Here is a 17,673-nt window from a genome sequence, read left to right as displayed (position 1 = left end):
CTCTGAAAAGAAGCAGACAGATGTAATAGCCATTAGCCTCGGGGAGAGACGGCACAGATGTGTCAACAAGGCTTGACTTTTACAGTCCAAGTGAAGTCTGAGCAAACAGTGGCTGTGTAGAGGCCTGTGTGGTTGAGCAGTGATCCAGGGACACGGTTGCACGCCGTTGCCCCGGGACTCCAAACAGACCGTGACTCTAGCTCTCATTATAAGAGTGGGTCAGACCACCCCAGTACGGAAAATAAATAATGCAGGGGAAAACCTGAGTGCTGCCACCTCATGACAACATCGATACAACCTCGTCCTTCACGGAGAAGTGCTTCAGCTCTTTATATACTCCTGCTGTGAGCGGTATTTTTATACTCTCTGCATTTTGCTGCTTCTGAGAGCGTTTATTTTCTGATTATCATCACACCTAACTAATTTGTTGTGTCTATGAAACAACACTTAGAATTTCCTCACGTCCTAATTGATATTTTGAGCTTGCTTAAACTGCGTAACCCCAAAACACACAGTCTAAAATTGCATATTGCAAAGAGAAGAAGCAAATTTGTAATTTACTAGCTGGAGTAATGCAGTTGTTGCTTATTATTATTTTTTGTTAATCGATTCATGGTATCAGCATGTGTCTGCTATTTGGCAGATCTAAATATCTGTCTTATATTATCTAAATCCGCTCATTTCATCTTCTCATTCTTTCTCGTGGCCTCCAAAAATCCTTCAAAAAAGGAAAAAATATCCAATTCTCTATCTTAATTTGATCTCAATTTCCTGTAGCTGTTGCAATGCAAAGTCTAAGATGAAAGAGTTGAAATTCTAATTAAGCTGTAATGGCAGCAGCAAGTTGATATCTTTCCTCCTTCTACATTTCTCGCTAGTCAGTCCTCACCCTCCATGTATGTTTAGCTTGATCTCTTCAAATTTATTTCCTACTTTGTAACCAGAGGCAAGAGCCCTTGACTCGCTGCCCCCACAGCCGCAGCCAAGGCAGCCATTTAAGTTGTGATTAAAAATTAATGGTTGAGTGAGAGGCAGCAGAGAGGGAACATGGGAGGGCAGAGAAAGAAAGACACAATACTTGAGCATGAAGATCAGCTTTGGAGAGGGGGAACAAGCCCGAGCTGCAGCTGCTCCCTGATAGAGGGCTGCAAGGTCTTCTCACAACTCTGCTGTGTTTAACTGCTCTGCTCACACCCCACCATGAATATTGCATTACCGCACTATAGGGCTCCTTGTGTTACCCCCACTGAGTGCTGAGCAGTTGCGGCCACGGTGCAGAAGCATCCGAGTCGAGCCGGCCCCCACTGCGAGAGGGGCCTCCACATTTTGTTAGACACACCACACAAACCAGACCAGCTTTCACGCCACATAATTGGCAGACTGATTCAGAGAGAACCCTGCCTCATTACATGTCACAAGCAATTATAATAAGTGCAGAGACAGAAATATTTGCTGACATTTAAAACCATTGTTACTGTTTTCCTTTGCCGTCAGATCTTTGATGAAGCTTGGGGTTTTTTCCATTAGTATTATTTCTAGTGACTGAGCAAAGGAAAGCAGAGATTTCAGGAAACGCCAACATTCAGCAGCCGTAGTTATTGAAAATGGTTTTATCGTGAAATGTTTTAGCTCTCTGTTAAAAGAGAGCTTTCTGAGCAAGGTCAGTGAAATAAAGGGCAATCAACTGGAGCCTTGGCTAGCAATCTTGGTGCACCAATCTTTCTCTCTGGCCATTTCTTTAAAAGCTAAACAGAAATACCATGGGACCACATGGGGTCCTGACCTTGACTTCACCAGATGATGAGTAGTGACACTTACATCAGGGCCTGGCCTTTTCTTCCTTCTGGCCTCGTTTTCAATACCGTTTCATTACAGCATTTCTCAGAGTGCATTACCCACTAGTACATGAGCTCACTTCAGCACAGCCAGTGTTTTTCCTGTGCAGTATAGCCTCTTTAGGATTGCAGCTCATAGTGTTTAAAATACAATATTTATATATCCACAGTAGTATGCAAAAGCCTTGACTCATATATTTTACCAAGAAAATAGGAAATAGTATGTGGAAATATAATATTTAAGACAAAAACAGAGTTTGTACAATTCGAACAAGCTTCAAAGTCACTATTTAGTAGAATCTTTTTTTCTTCAACACAGCTCGAACTCTTATTCAATTTTCTTGTCATTTCTTTAAGTTGTCTTCAGGATTAGTTTACCAGGCTTCTTGATTGGCATTCAAAGCTCTTCTTTTGATGCTGTCTGCCTTTTTATTCTTTTTTAATAATGTTGCATTATTGGGGAGGCCAATCCATGACTAATAGTGTTCCATTGTCTACCGAGGTATACTTTTACTGCACTGGCAGGGTGTTTTAGATCATTATCATGCTGATAAATGAAGGCGTTGCCAATCAGACACTTCCAATTTGGTATTGCACTTGGATCAAAGTCTGTTAGCTTTTGTCTGCTTTCATAATTGCATCAATTTTGACAACATCCCCAACGCCACTGTCTAAAATGCAACCCAATGGCAGAGCCTCCACTGTGTTTTACAGATGGACGTAGATGCTCACTGTTGTACTTCTCTTGATCTTCACCATAAATACATAAAATGAGAGTTTGAACCAGAAATGTGACCTCTGGATTCACTACCCCAAAGGACATATTAGCATTGATTTTCATTCAAGGTCTTGTATTTTTTTGGGGGGGGCATACCTGAGCTTTTTCTCCATGTTTCATTTTCACTGAGACCAACAGTAGATACAACTGAAGGGTTAGATGTATCTCTTAGGTCCTGTGTCAATTTAAATTTCATTTTTTTAAGGACATAACCTTTAGATACTAATCTAGTATAGGTAGCTTTTAGGCCTGCAGCTTCTTTTTCGTTTAGTGTTTTTGTTTTAGCTAATAGCGCTTTAGGAATCAACTTGGTGGTGCAACAATACTATTTTGTGTCTGTCAAACAGCATGATCTTTTTTTAGATTCAACTAAAGAAATGGGAACAAATTTCATGTTTTTGTGACAGTCTGCAAGCAACAAAGTGACTAAAGATACACCACAACAGTAGTTCTTCCTTTGAGTTAGGTGACTGTTTTATGCCTGAATTATTCGTAGGTGGGTGTTAAGTTGCTTAACAAAGACTTTCTTCTGAAAATGGTCACGTACAACAACAACATCGTTGAAGAACTATTGCTCAAGACCAGAAATGAGGGGTGGTTCAAAACTTTTAGTAGTAGTGTGGTGCATGTGCGTATCTCCAAATAGATAACCAGCACTGGCTCTGGTTACCTCTGACCTTGATATTGTACTTCTGACAGTTAGAGATATCTTTACTTTTCGAGGTTCGTGTGTTTCGAGGAGTACACACAGCAAAACAGGCACTCAGTGGTAAGTAGAGAAAATAATACAACCTTAAATAACAGCGGAGACTCTCAGTCAGCGACGATGAAAAGTCCATATAAAGTAGGTGTATAACATAAAAACCAAAGTGTTCTTTTTGTTTTTGTCTGACAGCAGAGGAAGTGTCAATAAACAGGTTATAAGCTGCATTCCAACTTACCTTTTTATCTTGTTGGTGTCTTTTATTGTCGCTTTTGTTTTGTCTGCTTAATGTATTCAACTCCCACATCTATTGATTCCTTTCGTGTGTTGCTTGTACAGTTGTATTAACCCTAATAGCTGCTAGAATTTCTTTTTCAAGCATATTCATATGGCAGCTAAACATGAGCATCTTACAGGAATAACGCTTTCAAGTCTTTGAGTCTTTTCTCCCAGAGAAATAGGCTCCTGCTCTCAGGCGATGTTCTCTGGCACCGTAGCATAAAATATTGTTCTTTTCTCGATCGTAAATCAATAATGTGACTTTGAAAATGTGTTTAAATCATTATGTACTCATGAAAGAAGTTCTAAATTGTCTGTAAATATTAGAGAACATCAGACTAAATCCTCCACTCTGTAGAAGTCGTTTGTTACGTAATCTCACTGTGAGCGGTGGTGCATCTTTCTTTTATTGTTGTGCAGAAGAGCAGTGTACAGAAAGGTGTCTAATCTCAGCAAGATTGAGGTATGGCACCAGTGAAAGTGGATGTCATCTCAGACTGTCAAGTCTAAGGTGTAATCAGATTTGTAAGATGCTCTTCCCACCTCCTCCTCGTTGTCACCCACCTTCTTGTTGCTACACTCTGTTCCTTCATTCCTTTCCACACTTCTTACATAATTTGTTAATTCTGTCCCATTTCCTCTGCTGCTGCTGCCATCGCTGTTCTTGCTCTAGGTGCTATTTGCAATGCTAATGAGGCGAGGCAGCAAGAAATGGTTTGTGGGGAAAAGAAGCTGCCTGGAAACACGGTGCAGTGGTGTTATGGCTCACTATGGCACACAGGCAATATTCTCTTGGCAATATATTATTGCATACATGTTGTCATCATGTAAATTTTTACTAGATCCCATCGCATGATATGAGAGTGGTCACCAAATCTACAACCTCTTGAGTGATCACAGTTTTGTAATGAGGTGTGGAAGTGCAGTACCAACGTTTTGTTTATGCAACACAAGAAATAATGGCTCATTGAAAAATCCAGCATACATCCATAATCTAAATTATTAATAATGGGAATGATTTCTCAGTCTTAAAATTGGTTGATAGTTTATTCAGGGAGATAAAAGTAAGCCTGTTTATAATGAGAAGAAATCTCTACAGTGTCCTTGGTGTCTGCTGGAATAAGTAAGGTAAAGAATCGCTCCATTGGCAAGTTTAGCAGCTTTGTATTCCCATCCATCCGTTACTGTGAATGAATGAAGTCCAGGCTCTAACCTAAATTTTACGCCTTTCTGTTCCCATCATTGTGGCGTGCCAGACGAGCAAGCAAGGAACCACTGGTTAATTTCAACCCATGTCACCACCAGGCACCTTTCAGTAGTGAGCTCCCCACTTATCTGCCTCGTGTCTGTGTGATTGAAATTACAGTCATGGCAGCAGCAAATGCAAGTAAATGGATTATTGAGCAACTGTAAGTGGCTCACTCTACTGAGCTGGCTGTGTGTGCGCTCTCTGGCCAGACATGAAAAATCTAACAATGGCAATCTGCTGCATGTTCCAGAGTACAGAGGATACTTCTTTTGTGTGTGTTTCAAATCTCACACGCAGATAGATTGATAGTTCGATACAGTGCTTTCGTTTCAGTACGCATATGTATCGAACAATACAAAATTTTTAATTTATTTTATCAACTTTTCTTCTGACGATGCTCTCTGTGTTGAGAGCTCAGTGGATCTGCGTTCGACTACTCCGCCTAGGCTGCACTGTCGAGCGCAGATCCACTGAGCGCAGACAGAAGCTAAGCTCCTTGCAACATGGCAAATTGAACTTCCCCCACCCTCATTCAGATCTGGCCTTTGGAACTATTTTGGTCTTCATGTGAAGTATGACCCTGAAGGTAAGCGCGTCATGGACTAAAGTAAAACAGTATGTCGGATGTGCCACGCAATGCTCAATTACATTGGTGGGAACTAGTGTGTTAGCGCAGTTAGCTCGTTAACGTGTTGACGCCGTCCAGCCCCACGCACGGGGCGATCCGTGGTAGCTCGTTAACGGAGATTTGCCGTGTTGTGGCGTTAACGTCATTTCAGATTAACGCTGACAGCACTAGTGGGAACACAACGAATATGACTGCACATTTACGCCGACAGCATCCTAGTGCAAAGACAAGTGGAAGCAGACAAAAACAACAAGCACGCATGCTACAAACTTTACCCGAGTCATTTAGACAGCCGTTAGCACATGATTCTCCTTATGGGGACCTGATATGTTTAATATGCTGCTGAGAATATAGCCCAGAAGAAGCGTATAGTATAGCTTTTATTTTGGAAAGAGACATTTCTCTGTAATAAACTCTCTTTTCCAAAGATGAGCGATTTCTCGATCAGATAGATTTATTTTTTATTACTTTGTTGTTTCAGCAACATTAAATTTAAAAACTGTACTTTTGAGTTAAAATATATATTTATAATTTTAATAAATGACAAATTAAAAAAGCATGAACATTTTTTTGTATCGAAAAAATATTGAACCGTGACACCAAAGTATCGAACTGAACCGTGAATTTTGTGTATCGTTGCACCCCTAATAGATAGATAGATAGAGAAACATTGTTCTTCCTTAGGATCGTGATTGGACAGTAAAATGATGTCCCACTTGTACTCTCCCAAACCAGTACTAAAGTTACAGCTGGTTACAGAGATAAATCACTTGAAAGCCCTCAATGAATCAGTGAAGCACCACATAAGACTGTAAAAGATGCTTCTGCCAAACTGTGCTTGTGCATTTCAAATGAGCCATATTTGAGATAGGGATGCACTGATACAGCTTTTTCCACTTCTGATCTAATGCAGATACATTTACTCATACTGACTGTAGCTCTGATACATTTTAAATGAGTAAGCTGTAGTCCTCACTGTGCCTGGAAGTCATTCTTTATGTGGAAAGCAATATCAGACTTTACTTAGACATCATTTTCATGACTTTATAAGGTAAAATAAATACATCCAAGAACACAATTTTACTGAACTGGTATTTATTTATAAGATTATAAATTATGACGTGACAAAATGAATTAAAAATAAGCTAATGTATTCACTGGATTTATATCCACTAGTGTCATTTCAGCCCAGTGTGAGTTTTTAGACCGTAGCTGTTATTTACAGTAACGCTAGGTTCTCCTTTTCCTCTCAGTGTGAGTGCACGCATCTCCTTTTACTCCATACTGAGCACACACAAAGCATGTGAACTCCATGATTTCATGAATAAAGAATCCCAATATAAGGGATAATAGCGGCATACCATTTCCCTGGGAACATAACTTCTTCCACAGGAGCTATACACTGTGATATATATTGTTTGCTGTTGGTGAATAACATAAACACTAACTGTCGAGGGAAAAGTCAAGGGACTAAGTATCGCATTGGAATACTATCTAATAATCTTTCAACACTTGTTTTGTTGGGCTCCATGATTATGGCCCTAATGAGTCTCACAATTATTTTAATCAGTATTGGGATCAGAATCAGATCGAGAATTATTCGTCACCATTGTTGACTTTGGTAACAAAAAGATGTTTATTGCTTTTCAATTTTGTTGCATAAATCTGTTTTTAATGTAGCGTTACTCGTACAGGCTAGTCCAGGAGACTTGGAGATGCACGCCGCAGGGACCAGCTATGATTGGAGCATGCAGGCACGTGTTCGGGCACTGATTTATGAAGCGCTTGGTTTGCTTTCGCTTTGCGGTCTTCTGGTGGAGCGCGCATTTTTAACATCACTCGATCACGTTCGTTTTACTGTGGAAAGCCGAAATTGTGATCAAGATTTCAATCGATTCATTGTGCAGCCCTGCTTTATTGCACCCAGATGCTGCGTGTGTGTGTTTTACATCAGTGTGGTGTTTAGTTTATCTGTTAGACTTGTTCATGTCAGTTTAAATGTTAAAAACTGTCAACAATCTCACTTTTGGCAAAGCCAGTATTATATCATTTTTGTTGATCTGACCAAATTGTCTCATTTTTTTGTTCTTTCTTTGATTGTTGTGTAGGGCTTAAAAACAAAAGTGTAATGAACTGGATGTTTGTACTGGGTACGCTAGAACGAGAGAGGAAAGAAGGGAGATAGTGGCAGTGAGGGTACGATGGTACATTTACATTATTGTAGCAGCGAGTGGATTATGGTCTGCGGACTGCGCTTGAAAGGAGGATTAATCTTACCCCTTTTTCTGAAGAATAACAGAGTAAAAAGACTATTGATTTTGCTTGTATTTGATTATATTTGCCTTCAAGCCTCCTTGGACTCGCACAGCTTGATCGATGTCAGTTTTGTTTCTGTATGCGTCGTGCACGACTCCGGGGGTGCTTTCATTGCCTGTGGTGTGTCTGTGGAGTAATGTGAGTTTCTCTTCTATGCTGTTAGTTTGTCATTAAACCTACGATGGTGGTTTTTCTCTTCATTTATTCAGTCAAAATTAGAGTCAGCAAACTGTTGCTTATACACATCCAGCAGTTATCAAAGCACTTTGCCATTCATGTGGAAATGCTCCGGTCTCCCAGGGGTACTCTCTGTTTTTGAAATGGCTGTCTCCACTATGTTCCCTAGCTTGTCACTTAATCTGCTGGCCTGTCATTTGATGGATAATATAGAGTATACAGTGGGTTTTAAATCTTTTTTTCTGACACCTAGGACTGGAAATTATGAATAAACTGAAACTAAAGTCACTAGACAGCGTAATAGGAAGCTGAATCTACTGGAACTGATGGGCCACAAGTACAGGTGACCCATTTCAAATGGTTTTCACATTTTCATCTGACACCTTTTCAATAAAAACATTCAATAAAATATCAAGCTTAGTCACTTGAAATTGTGGCTACATTTAATATGAAGATCTAACACTGTGATATAATATATTAGAGAAAAAGTATAACAGATTCCCTTTGAGCATTTGGAGCCCTAACAGTAGGCATTTATCATTTAATGTGTCTTCTTTTTTCTTTTTTTGTGATATTGATGTGTATGTGTATCATGCTAGTTGAAAAATTGCTGCTTGCAATGGTGTAAAAAAAAAAAAAAATGAGTACAAAGGAAATAAAAGATGGAATATGTGAACGTGTTCTAGTCTTCAGAAAGATCTTTCTAACATAATGAAAGAGCCAGCAAATACGTGACTAAGCTTTTATTAACCTCTAAATAATCTTCCATGCTTCCATATTGGGTGATTTAATCAAATGTCAGTCCAGAAATGAAAAATATTTCATTTATTGTGCTGTGGGACCAAGAACACCTAAACACATGGATGGTTAAGGGGAGTTTGTGGTTTAGAAAACTCCAATAAAATGTATATTGCTTGATGATAGCGGAGGCAAATATGGCAAGATGTATGATTTGAGATTTGAGTCAGCTTCCAGTAGAAACAGTGGCAGTGAGGTCTCTTAAGCTTACAGGAGTAGGGAAGGAAGTGACTTTTTTTCTCTCGCTTCAACTGGCTCTGCAGCTTTTCACTGTATGAGCTTTTAAGTCTTTATCGCTCTCTTTCTCTCTCTGCCTCAAAAAACCCTCTTCACACTTCGCCTGAGAGCACCTGAGCTTTTAGGAAAGGACACATATATATATACACTCTCACAGACACACAAAAGACATACACACCAACTCCAGCTGAGCTCCCCTGCTTATAGTGGTGTTACGACTGCATCTTCCTCCTTCAGCTGTGGAAATAGCCTGATTACTGATGGCTGGGAATGGATTTGACCCAACACCGTCAGGTTTGCTACTGAAAAATATCAGTCAATATAATGTTGTTAAACTACATCTTTATGTCTTGTCTTTCCTTCTATATATATGGACACATTTGGAGTAGTTTTTCCAGTTCTAAGCAGTGATGCCAAGCTTAGTTAGCAAGTTGCATCCATACACTTTTTTGATACACCGCACAGATAATCCCTAAGCAACATACAAATAAAAAATTAGAATTTTACTCACTAAAGATGGACCACAGATCTTCTTTTTTAAATTGCTGTTGGTGCAGTTAAGAACAAAACAAGCCTTATTACTTTATAGAAAATGTAATTAAAAATGCTCCAAAAGAAAACAACACTGCAAACATTGAACATGGTAGAGAGGAGGGGTACCAACGCCTAGCTAACTACCAGCCTTATTGAAACATTAGTCAACTAAAGCTGCTGCACACCTGAAACCGATAACTTTGACCTTTTAGTACAACTGAAATTAGTAATTTATCTAAAAAAGAAACATGATGGAGCCAGTCTGGAGTGGCTATTTCAGGAACTGGTGTTTTTTGTGTTTTTAACCCTGATGGTTGGTGTTTTCCTTTCATGGTGATGTGCACCAACTGCCCCTTACTGATGTTTGTTTTGTCATTTTTGTGGATTCACTTTGACACCAACAGCAAAATTCAAAACCTGACGTTCTGATTAGAAAGGCTGGTCTTAATTAGGTTTTGTATTTTGTGTATTTTAATAAAGTAGGTCCTAACTATATAAGCCCAAATCATTTAAAAAAAAAAATATTCACTGAAGTATGCTTCAGTGTAGGAAATAAAAGAAGAATTGCCAGAGCATATGTGACAAAGACTGCTTCTGAAACCATTTCCTCCTCTGCTGTCTGCACTCACATCAAACAGAGCTGCTTCCTCAAAGGTCAAAATCAGCTTTGCATCGCCTTGCTACTGTGAAATCTTTCCCTTTTTATTTTATGGTTTCGTTACGTTAAAGCAAATGTGAAACAGTGTCAGATTCACAGAGCAGCCAAAACAGAAGGGCAAGAGTTCTCTGAAAACTTAAACGTATATGTGTGAGTTCACACAGCTTAACAGTTTTGACAGATGACACTGAACGAAATGATCACAGAAGGCTGAAATAATACAGCATTTTATTATAGACTGATAAAATGTATGAAGTTCAGTGAGGACATGTGAACTAGAATATTGGCACACAAATTGATTCAATAGTGGCTGAGCTGTAAAACTAGGGGAATCTCATAGGAGAAAAATAGAAGCGCATGATTGAAATAGTCTGATTTTTAGATTTGTCGCTTGCTAGTCCAGCCTTACACCCAGTCGTTCTCTCATCTGCACCCAATTCCCTCAAACACGCTGCTTCTTCTTCCTGCTAATTATCGAGTGCACTGCCTTATTCCTCTAGCAGCTTGTTAAGCTCTCCAGGAGCACAGTTGACCCACTTTACATGCAGACCTGTAGGCTAAAGCCCCGCTGATTACTCCTTTTTTCTCTTTCCTAGTGAGCTCCACAACACTCTATATATTAGACACAAAACCTGCATTTGAGGTACAAAAAAGAAAAAAAAACTGCAAGGGGAAAGCGCAATGATATATAGCCATATTGTTCATAGCAGAGCAGGTTTGTTACAGTGTGCTGTAGACATAAAAATAACAAGAGAAAAAAAAGGCACAAGCACTCTAATGTTTGTAAGTGCTTGTGCCAAATGCTTCTGTAATAAATCACTGCAAAAAAACCCTTAATGCTGAGGTGCAATGGATGAGGGACAATTATACCATGCCCTGTTTTTTCTTTTCACGATGCATTTTTAGGGTAGCAGATAGGGCTGTTCGATATAACGATATATATCGGATGATGATATAAAAACGTCGTTTCATTTTACGCTATCGTTTGTTTTGTGCTGTTGCAAAATAAACTGTTTACAGCAATAATTTTTCATCGTTTTGATGGTCACTGTAGTGGCTATATTAATTTCCTAAAGTTCTCTCTTTCTCTTATATTTTATATAACCACACTACAGATGGACAAGCGCCTGTTTTTATGAATTGTCGTTAGCAACAACGACGGTAAAACCATCACGTGTCCGCTTGTTTATTTTCCACATAAACCTTTCACAATAAAGCTCAAGATCCTGTTGAGACTTTTCAAAATAAACTGAATCACGTGAAAGAGTATGCAGAGTATGATGATGAGAAGCAAAAAAGGAGCCGCCAGGTGCTAAAAAATAAACCTTAGACTCAAACGTTAGAACAGGCTTTTCCCCGCAGCACGCCGTGTAATAAATACTCACAAAGAAAACGGCGGCCGTTACAGCCTATGTCTAAAAATGTGTAGTTTAATGCATCGCTAAAACACTCGACTCCAGATACACGACGCCCAGCTGGAAACACTTCACCTACCCGAGATTCACAGAATTTACAGAAAATGTAAAATTTTTGTGATTTATATCGTTATCGGACGATAGATGTTTTATATCGGGTTATGAGATTTTGGTCATATCGCACAGCCCTAGTAGCAAATATTTTATGATACTGTAGAACAAATTAAGTTAAACTCTGGTGATTCATATCTAAGATTTGAGGCCAGTTCATGGTTTCCAAGTCTTCGAGCTTCTGCGGGTTCGCAAAAAGAGAATTTATTATTTGCTGAAGTAAAAAGGTCTTGGGATGTCCCAAAATCTGTGACTGCAAAGGCTTGGCAGCTCAACAAACCACTAGAAAAAGCCCACTGGATGCTCATTTCACATGCTGTATGTTTACTGTATGTTCTGTGTCCCATTTGAAGCTCTTATTTAGACCACCTCCAACTTGTTGCCTTCCTGTTTTATGTGTACTCGCCTGCATACACATATACCACTGTAGAGCAATAGAAGTGTCTGCGATCATTCACCAGCATGCAATAAACATGCACTGGCCTTTAATTTAGTTTCCACTTCAGTTATGATGCACAACCCAGTGGATGAAGCAGCTGTGATCCTGCTGGGAACTGAACTAAATAAAGGTGCCATAGAAAAGGTCTAACGCTGCCTGTAGTTGATTCATCCACCATCGAAGTGTTTTATTCATGAAAGCATTAACGTAAGTCAAATCTGTCGTTCAGTTTTAATAAAGACTCTTCATTCTTCAATGTAAGCAGTAATTATTTTGTGATGGACATGAACCTAAATTGTATTTATAGACATTAAATTTCTGTGGCCACACGGGCATTAAAAGTAACTAAACTAAATCACAAATGTGACATTTTTATGGCTGGAGACACACCCTTTACCCAAAACACATTTGTGGCTGTATTGCACTGCTTTGATCCAAGTGTGGCTTTCCACTGTTTAAATGTTGAGCTTTCATTCCAAATAACAAGTCTATCAATTTGCATATTTGCTGTAGTGAAACAAATTGCTTCAAACTTTGGTGCCTGACACCATTTACAGTGGGGCAAAAAAGTATTTAGTCAGCCACCGATTGTGCAAGTTCCCCCACTCAAAATGATGACAGAGGTCAGTAATTTGCACCAGAGGTACACTTCAACTGTGAGAGACAGAATGTGAAAAAAAAAATCCATGAATTCACATGGTAGGATTTGTAAAGAATTTATTCGTAAATTAGGGTGGAAAATAAGTATTTGGTCACCTCAAACAAGGAAAATCTCTGGCTCTCACAGACCTGTAACGTCTTCTGTAAGAAGCTTTTCTGTCCCCCACTCGTTACCTGTATGAATGGCACCTGTTTGAACTCATCATCTGTATAAAAGACACCTGTCCACAGCCTCAAACAGTCAGACTCCAAACTCCGCCATGGCCAAGACCAAAGAGCTTTCGAAGAACACCAGGAAAAGTATTGTAGACCTGCACCAGACTGGGAAGAGTAAATCTACAATAGGCAAGCAGGTTGGTGTGAAAAAATCAACTGTGGGAGCAATCATCAGAAAATGGAAGACATACAAGACCACTGATAATCTCCCTCGATCTGGGGCTCCACGCAAGATCTCATCCCGTGGGGTCAAAATGATCATGAGAACGGTGAGCAAAGATCCCAGAACCACACGGGGGGACCTGGTGAATGACCTGCAGAGAGCTGGGACCAAAGTAACAAAGGTCACCATCAGTAACACACTACAACGGCAGGGAATCAAATCCCGCAGTGCCAGACGTGTTCCGCTGCTGAAGCCAGTGCATGTCCAGGCCCGTCTGAAGTTTGCCAGAGAGCACATGGATGATACAGCAGAGGATTGGGAGAATGTCATGTGGTCAGATGAAACCAAAGTAGAACTTTTTGGTATAAACTCAACTCGTCGTGTTTGGAGGACGAAGAATACTGAGTTGCATCCCAAGAACACCATAACTACTGTGAAGCATGGGGGTGGAAACATCATGCTATGGGGCTGTTTTTCTGCCAAGGGGACAGGACGACTGATCCGTGTTAAGGACAGAATGAATGGGGCCATGTATCGTGAGATTTTGAGCCAAAACCTCCTTCCATCAGTGAGGACTTTGAAGATGAAACGAGGCTGGGTCTTCCAACATGACAATGATCCAAAACACACCGCCCGGGCAACAAAGGAGTGGCTCCGTAAGAAGCATTTGAAAGTCCTGGAGTGGCCTAGCCAGTCTCCAGACCTCAACCCCATAGAAAATCTGTGGCGGGAGTTGAAAGTCCGTGTTGCTCGGCGACAGCCCCAAAACATCACTGCTCTCGAGAAGATCTGCATGGAGGAATGGGCCAAAATACCAGCTACTGTGTGTGCAAACCTGGTAAAGACCTATAGTAAACGTTTGACCTCTGTTATTGCCAACAAAGGTTATGTTACAAAGTATTGAGTTGTATTTTTGTTATTGACCAAATACTTATTTTCCACCCTGATTTACGAATAAATTCTTTACAAATCCTACCATGTGGATTCATGGATTTTTTTTTTTTCACATTCTGTCTCTCACAGTTGAAGTGTACCTCTGGTGCAAATTACTGACCTCTGTCATCATTTTAGGTGGGGGAACTTGCACAATCGGTGGCTGACTAAATACTTTTTTGCCCCACTGGTATGTATGTGTGTGTGTGTGTATATATATATATATATATATATGAGAGAGAGAGAGAGAGAGATCTATATATTAGGGGTGCAACGATGCACAAAATTCACGGTTCGGTTCGGTTCAATACTTTGGTATCACGGTTCGATATTTTTTCGATACAAAAAAAAATGTTCATGCCTTTTTAATTTGTCATTTATTAAATTTTCACGGCACATTCCGCACCACATCTCTGTGCGTTCATCATTTGTTTGAAGCCAGCTCACCTCCTGCGACTACTTTTCCGAGAATACGCGCTTCTTTTGTGGTTCGGACTCCTGACATTTATTTGGAGGTGGAGGAACATCACAGTAATTGCTCAAAGGAGCTTGCTTCTTCGACATCTTTAAGAGTCCTAAACAAATGTCTGTCCTCCTCCTGAAAATCTTATGTATGCAAACACGCGTTGCAACTTCTTATCTTGTGCGCATTTTTTATTTTGACAGCGAATGCGCACCTGCGGACCACTTATGTGCAGCCCTGGTTATTTAGCTCGTCATATTGCAGCCACAGAAATTCTTTTGTCCATGAAACCATAAAGCTGCACTTTCTTTTTGCCTTATAGTCTGATTTGTCATAACTTTTCCGTTTTGTGGTAAGCTTTTCTTTGGCTGTCACTTCTTCACCCTGACCTGTCTTATTTGGCTCAGCAGAACTAAAATATATATCCTGCTGCTTTTACACACACACTCACACATAACGGTCAGCGATTCTCTGCGCGATCAACCTCTCACATGTTTAAGCTTGCTGCAGGAGATTTCACTTGTCATGTTTGCATAGTAAGCTAACGATTAATAAGACGATGTCAGAGGAATTGGTGCGCAAATTATCATCACTCACAGATCAGTACTGTCGCTCTCTATACACAGTTCGCACGATTGCAAAGTGAAAGCAAAAAAACAAGCGCAAATTCAAACGCGATTTCAATATGTCACATATTGACAGTGGCTCACCGATGCCAATGACATAATTACCCAGCTACATTTCTGAAAGAATGCAAAAGCATTGACATATATTTTTCCTACAATAGCCCGACGGGCAGGGCAGAGATAGATTTTGGTAGCCGACAGGAAAAATCGCTAGCCCCGGGACATCGGGCTAGCGATTTTGCGAGCCCTGTATCTGATTGAGGAATCACTCATCTTTGGAAAAGAGAGTTTATTACAGAGAAATGGTTCTTTCCAAAATAAAAGCTATACTATACGCTTCTTCTGGGGTATATTCTCAGCAGCATATTAAACATATCAGGTCCCCATAAGGAGAATCATGTGCTAACGGCTGTCTAAATGACTCGGGTAAAGTTTGTAGCATGCGTGCTTGTTGTTTTTGTCTGCTTCCACTTGTCTTTGCACTAGGATGATGTCGGAGTAAATGTGCAGTCATATTCGTTGTGTTCCCACTAGTGCTGTCAGCGTAAATCTCGTTGAAATGACGTTAACGCCACAACACGGCAAATCTCCGTTAACAAGCTACCGCCGATCGCCCCGTGCATGGGGCTGGACGGCCAACACGTTAACGAGCTAACTGCGCTAACACACTAGTTCCCACCCATGTAATTGAGGATTGCGTGGCACATCCAACATACTGTTTTACTTTAGTCCATGACGCGCTTACCTTCAGGGTCATACGTCACATGAAAACCAAAATAGTTCCAAACGCCAGATCTGAATGAGGGTGGGGGAGGTCCATGTTGCAAGGAGAGCTTAACTTCTGTCTCGCTAGCTTGCCCTGCCCTCAGCGAATCTGCGTTCGACTACTCCGCCTAGGCTGCACTGTCGAGCGCAGATCCACTGAGCGCTCAACACAGACAGCATCGTCAGAAGGAAAGTTGATAAAATAAATTAAAAATTTTGTATTGTTCATACATATGCGTACCGAACCGAAAGCACTGTATCGAACGGTTCAATATCGATACGAGTATCGTTGCACCCCTACTATATATATATCCCACCCCTACTATATATATATCTATATGTATCTATATAGAGATATATATCTATACATACATACACACATAAGTGTATGTATATATATATATATATGTGTATATGTGTATATGTGTGTTGTTCACACTAGAAATTAGATATTAGATTTCAAAAGACAAAAAAAAATCTAAAGTAAAGCACAGGCAGCCCATTTGAATTCGAGCTAATCTCTTCTACTCCCCTTCCTTTGCCACTAACTACATCAATATTTACACATCAAAGTAAACAGAGACAACAGTGCATCTTATTAGCACTGTGAAGTAAATATTAGTGTGCCCATCATGCTCGGCTCAGGCACAATAAAGCCTGGAATATTCAGCAGCAATTATAAAAATGCTTGCTCTGCTGATGCTGCCCGAAGTCCCGTCTCAATGACGCTTCCTTTCTGAAGGTTACACCGTGTCCAGCGGAACTGAGGATCCCCCATTAACACCGCTCCCTGTAAAAGCATCGAGTCGTTTTGAAAATTTCCATCATTAGCCTTACCTCCTCTGTGCCTCCCCACCCCCACTCTTAAAGAAAGAAAAAAAAAAAAATCAATAGCATCTGCTACCCTACAGTTAAGCCTGCTTCGTTGCTGAAGGAGACAAACTGAGGGGGAGCTAAATTGATTAAGTATCCGTCTATTTTTAGAGATAATCCTCAGTTTGTCCACGTTGATGAGACAGTAAAATATAAAAGGTGATAAATGCATTCACACTCGGGATTTCTGTATAGGTCATTATTTGCTGTAACTTTGCGATAAAATAAACATGAGCGTGTAACCCGTGCCTGCCGCAGCTTTTGAAATAATGATGAAACGGTGTCGGCACGCCTGGTGTCTGTTCACTGAGCGTTTGTCACATGTCTGCAGTGCTTGTGGGTAATTAGCATGTGACACGGAACATTGCTAAACTAACAAATGATGCAAATAACAGAGCTAATTTCGTGTTGTGGCATATTTGCCATAATTATCGACTCCGCCCACCTCTGCAGCCACCCGTGCGCTACTGAAATGTTAGACCCTTTAAGTATAATCATCATACATGTGACAGCAATCTGTTAATCAGCAAAGGGCTCTTACTTCCTTCAACCCTGTGTGCTCCCTCTCTCAGCTGCCTCTCAGTTTATTTGCTCTCCATATGTTTGAAGTGTTCCTTTGCATGAATTGCAGAGGGAAACAGTGGTGGAGGAAATGTTTGTATATTTACCATATGTTCAAATAACACCACACATTTCCCCTCACTGTTGGGAGACGTTGGGGCCACGATATTAATGAATCTTGCACAGAATATGTGCACACCTTATTTTTGCACCACTGTGTGGATATATTTATTTTTGGATGGATTTGCCGGCGTGC

The 17,673-nt window shown here is 40.2% G+C and overlaps 1 protein-coding gene across 2 annotated transcripts in view; it reads left to right on the top strand.

The window, feature by feature from the left end:
• The window catches only part of trip4 (thyroid hormone receptor interactor 4), an 81,903-nt gene that overhangs the window by 42,818 nt on the left and 21,412 nt on the right, over nt 1-17,673 (top strand). The gene's annotated exons all lie outside the window — the stretch shown is intronic.

Source organism: Simochromis diagramma, unplaced genomic scaffold (genome assembly GCF_900408965.1).
Source record: "Simochromis diagramma unplaced genomic scaffold, fSimDia1.1 OVJJ01000079.1, whole genome shotgun sequence".
Classification (NCBI taxonomy): Eukaryota; Metazoa; Chordata; class Actinopteri; order Cichliformes; family Cichlidae; genus Simochromis; species Simochromis diagramma.
The sequence above is the reverse complement of the archived record's forward strand: the minus strand, read 5'-3'. Positions and strand labels throughout refer to the sequence as shown.